The sequence below is a fragment of the Myotis yumanensis genome, unplaced genomic scaffold (assembly GCF_028538775.1).
Source record: "Myotis yumanensis isolate MYYU_CA2020_CCGP unplaced genomic scaffold, mMyoYum1.0.hap1 SCAF_3, whole genome shotgun sequence".
Taxonomy (NCBI): Eukaryota; Metazoa; Chordata; class Mammalia; order Chiroptera; family Vespertilionidae; genus Myotis; species Myotis yumanensis.
The window spans coordinates 93,974,014-93,979,245 of record NW_027223754.1 but is presented as its reverse complement, the minus strand read 5'-3'; the positions used below and the strand labels follow the sequence as shown (position 1 = coordinate 93,979,245).

The 5,232-nt window shown below is 41.7% G+C and overlaps 1 non-coding gene across 1 annotated transcript; it reads left to right on the top strand.

Annotated features, from left to right (window-relative positions):
• Positions 1-2,790: 2,790 nt before the first annotated feature.
• LOC139007700 (5S ribosomal RNA) lies at positions 2,791-2,909 on the top strand. Its single transcript, XR_011470881.1, has one exon. It is a non-coding gene; the product is annotated as a 5S ribosomal RNA (ribosomal RNA).
• Positions 2,910-5,232: the final 2,323 nt, after the last annotated feature.

The following is a 5,232-nucleotide window of genomic DNA, read 5'->3' as shown; positions in this document are numbered from 1 at the left end:
GGAAGAAGAGGGAAGCCAGGATGGGGTCAAGTGGACTTCAGGGAGGAGTTAACTTTTGAGTGTGTTTTGCTGGATGAGTGGGAATTTTCCCATGGAAAGATGGGCATGTACACTGTTATTTTGGACATGTACAATATTCCGTGTGAGGAGAGCAGGGTGTGCAAATGTAGGGAGGAGTAAAAAAAAGTATGGTACTTGAGGGGAAGGCTTGCAGTTTGTGGGCCTGAACCTCAGGGTGCCTGATAGGAACAATAGGACAGGATGCCTGAAGACTGGTAAAGGCCATCCTAGAAGGGGCCTTGTGCTCTGGGCTAACGGATTCCAACCTGTGTTTGAGGATGATCACTTTGAAAGCAGGAGAAGAGTGAGGGGGTTAAGCACATGGGCTCTGGAGGCAGTTAGGCTAGGGTTCAGGGACCCAGCTCTGATGTCCAGTAGCTGTATGACCTTGAGAAAACTGATGATTCTCTCTAAGATGCAGTTTCCTCATTTGCAAATTGGTGCTCAATGGTATATACCAAAAAGTCTGCTTGCAAGAATTAAATGAGTTATGTCTTTAAAGCACTTAGCACAGAGTCTGAAAAACATAGTGATAGCTGAAATCTAAGTAGATACTATAAATAACTTGTGTAGCAGTAAGTTGATGGCTCCCATAGGGAGTAAAAACGCTTAGGATGTATCTAGGATCTACCAAGGAATAAAAAGCTATCACCAGTTCTGGAGAGAAAGCTTAGAGAGCTTGTTCACTGGAGTGAACTCATGGCTAATTATCTGGAAAATGTGTTTTCAGGTAGATTGGTAAGAGAAAACAATTAGAAATAATGGTGAAATAATTTTCAATGGATAGACTATGTCAAGTACAGGATAGAAAACGAAAGACATTGGAAAGTTAAGACAGTAAATCTTAAAAGTTCTCATTACAAGAGAAAAAAATTTTGTAACTATGTATGGTGACAAATGTTAACTACACTTATTATGATCATTTTGTAATGTATACAAATACTGAATCATTATGTTGTACACCTGATATGAATACAATGTTATATATCAATTATACCTCAATTAAAAATAATAAAGTAAAATAAAGAGAGTAAAGGAGGTTAAAACATGTCTTGTTTACATTAGTTTGGGCTTCATCATACCAAGAAAGACAAACATTTTCTTTTTAATCTCATAACTCAATTGAACATGTTGGACTTTGATGCATATGTGTTCAGCTGATTAAAGAGTTTGCAAAATGTGGCTAAAGAGCCTTGGGTTTGATTCCTGGACTTTTTTCTCTTTGTCAGATTGGTGAGCAGCTTGAAAAGATTTTTGCACTGGAAATTAGTATTGGGAGCTTTTGTTGTGGGATACTTTTTGAAAGCTGAAATAATAAAATCTAATAATTTCTAAGAAAATATAGTGTCTGTAGGATGCCAAAACATTATAGCATGTGTTGATTGATTGGATGACAACAAAATATTTGGCCAATGAACCAAAGTTTTGTTCTACATGACGCCAATCATCTGGATATTTGGAAGCAGTTGTTTGGCATTCTGTGGACCAAATAGAAGCATCATTGCACCACTGTATAATGATGAAGGCTCTAGCTTGCCTTCTATCTGATCTGCTCATTGCCCCTAAGATCCAGTTCCAGGAACACTGCTGAACAAGCAGGGCCAGTACTAGTTTGGGCTCAGATCATGTGTAAAGTTGATGGAGACAGAATTCCTCATTGGGATTCAGATTTGAGGAGTAAGCATGGGACAAGTTTGTTAGGAAGACTGAACCTCCTAAATGCAACAGTTCAGGAGGCCATGATGCACTGAAACAGGACAGGAAGTAGTGTGGAAATGAGGCTAGGATGATATCTCCTTGTTTCATCTTTTGCCTGTCTATAGCATAGTGTAGCAGAAGAAGCCCGGGGCCTAAAGTAAAAAGAACTGGGCTCTAGCCCTGGCCAGTGTGTCTCAGCGGTTAAAGCAACAGCCCTTACACTAAAGAGCCTTGGGTTTGATTCCTGGTCAAGGACATGTACCTAGGTGGCAGGTTTGATCCCAGACACAATCAGGCACATGCAGGAGACAACCAATCTATGTGTCTCTTTCACATCAGTGTTTCTCTCTCTTTCTCTCTCCCTCTTTCCCTCCCTCCCTTCCATTGTCTGAAAAATCAATAGAAAAAAATATATATCCTTGGGTGAGGATTAACAAAAGGACCAAACCAAATCAAAACAAAAACTGGAGTGGAGAAACCAAGATGGCCACATAGGTAAACACCTGAAATTGCTGCCTCACACAAACGCTTCAAAAATACAACTAAAAGACAAAACGGACATCATCCAGAACCACAGGAAGGCTGGCTGAGTGGAAATTCTACAACTAGAAGGAAAGAGAAAAGCACACTGAGACTCAGAGGAGGTGTGGAAGTAAAGTGCAGAGGTACAGAGGCAAACGCAGAAAGGGCTGGCAACTGAGGACCCGGTTGTCTTTTTCAATCGGGAGGGAGACACAAGCTCCTGACGGCCCTGAACTCCAGTTCCGGGCGAGTCTCTGGGTCCCAGACTCATAAGGGGAGAAACTGGACTGTCTGGTATCGGGCAGAACTCGAGGGCGGCTTTCTCTCAGAGGTGCATGCAGCAATTACCGCGGGACACTGGGACCCTGGGCCTCTTAGGGTAGGACTGAGGATCAGCCATAGCTGTTTGCTCTGTCCTGTTGATTTCCTGAGACTCAGCCCCACCCAGCTGTGCACAGAGGCTTTTGCATACTAATGACCTGGCCCTTTGTAATCTAAAATTACCTAACAGTCTATGGCCATACCACCCTGAATGCGCCCGATCTCGTCTGATCTCGGAAGCTAAGCAGGGTCAGGCCTGGTTAGTACTTGGATGGGAGACCACCTGGGAATACTGGGTGCTGTAGGCTTAAAAAAATAAAATAAAATTACCTAACAAACTGCAGCTAGATCAGAGAGACCCAGAACATCCAAAAGAAGGTCCAAGGCCCCACAGCAGCTTGCATTGCTTTACAGCTTGGTCTCATTTGGGCACTTCCAAATCCCAAACAAAGAAGAGGAATCTGCAGATCTCTCCATAGCTCCTTCTGGGTAGTCTCAGGCAGAGGCTAAATTAGCACCTCCTTAGAGATCCAAGTGCCAGTGTACCCAGTGGTCAGAGTGGGACCATCCAGATTACAACTCCTCAGATCCATAAGGGGCACACTCAGGGGGCAGACTCAGTGAGCATCAAAGCCCCACTGAACCAAGTCTTGCCCCATAAGGGGGTCTCTAGCACAGAAGTTCTCTCACTGTAGACACAGCTGATTCTCACAGCCAATTGGCCTGGAGGTCAATTCCTCCCAGTGATACCAACAACAATCAAGGCTTAACTACAAGACTGTGCACACAGCCCACAAAGGGGTGCACCAACAGTGTCCACCTCAGGTAATTGGGGAGGATGACCCACTGGGCCCTATAGGACACCTAGCACAGAAAGCCACTCTATCAACACAGGGAAGCAGCCAAAATGCGGAGACAAAGAAACAGGTCACAAATGACAGAAATGGAGGAAAGCAAACTACTTGATATAGAGTTCAAAACCACGGTTATAAGGTTTTTCAAGAATTTTCTAGAAACCGCCAATAAATTTAGTAAGACCCTCGAGGATATGAAAAAGGACCAACTAGAAATTACACATACACTGACTGAAATAAAGGATATTATGCAGAGTTCCAACAGCAGACTAGAGGATCACAAGAATCAAGTCAAAGATTTGAAGTACAAAGAAGTAAAAAACACCCAACTGGAAAAGCAAAAAGAAAAAAGAATCCCAAAATATGAAGATAGTGTAAGGAGCCTCTGGGACAACTTCAAGCGAACCAACATCCGAATTATAGGGGTGCCAGAAGAAGAGAGAGAGCAAGATATAGAAAACCTATTTGAAGAAATAATGACAGAAAACTTCCCCTACCTGGTGGAAGAAATAGACTTACAAGTCCAGGAAGCGCAGAGAACCCTAAACAAAAGGAATCCAAAGAGGACCACACCAAGACACATCATAATTAAAATGCCAAGAGCAAAAGACAACGAGAGAATCTTAAAAGCAACAAGAGAAAAACAGTTACTTACAAGGGAGTACCCATACAATTGTCAGCTGATTTCTCAGTAGAAACTATGCAGGCCAGAAGGGAGTGACAAGAAATATTCAAAGTGATGAATACCAAGAACCTACAACCAAGATTACTTTACCCAGCAAAGCTATCATTCAGAATTGAAGGTCAGATAAAGAGTTTCACAGATAAGAAAAAGCTAGAGTTCATCACAACCAAACCAGTATTATATGAAATGCTGAAAGGTATTCTTTAAGAAGAGGAAGAAGAAGAAAAAGGTAAAGATAAAAATTATGAACAACAAATACATATCTATCAATAAGTGAATCTAAAAATCAAGTGAATAAATAATTTGATGAACAGAATAAACGGGTGAATATAATAGAATCAGGGGCATAGAAAGGGAGTGGACTGACAATTCTCAGGGGGAAAGGGGTGTGGGGGTACAGGAAGAGACTGGACAAAAATCGTACACCTATGGATGAGGACAGTGGGGGGTGGGTAAGGGCAGAGGTTGTAGTGGGAACCGGGTGGAGGGGAGCTATGAGGGGGAAAAAGAGGAACAACTGTAAAAATCTGAACAATAAAGATTAAAAAAAAAAAAAACCTGGACTCTGCTCCTGGCTCTACCACCCCTAAAACACAGCAGTTTAGCTGTGTATCATTAGAGAATTTACTTCTCTGTGCTTGGTTTCCTGATTTGTAAATTAGGCTCAATAATTGTAGCTACCTCAGAGAGTTGTGAGCACTAACTGAGATAATGCTGGCAAACACTATACCTGGCTCAAAGCACACACAAAAAGTGCTGTTGGCATTAGTGTCAGAAAGCTTCCTGTCACTGAAAGGTTTCAAGATAGTTGAATCCCAAGGTCTCCAAGGTGTTGATGGTGTGCAAGGAGGTTAGGCAAAATGATTTCTAAATCTCCTTTAAATTTGAAACTTCTATGAGTTTCTGACATAAAAAAACACAATTGTAGAAAAGAAACAATAAATGAATTTGATTCCTGGAAAAGGTCATTTAACTTATGGGCAGAATGAGAAACTATATATGAGTAAACATCAAAAACTATGCTCCCCAAATTTTTACTGGCATCAAATCCAGCCTATTATTTAGCAAAACCCAACACAAACAACTAGTGAG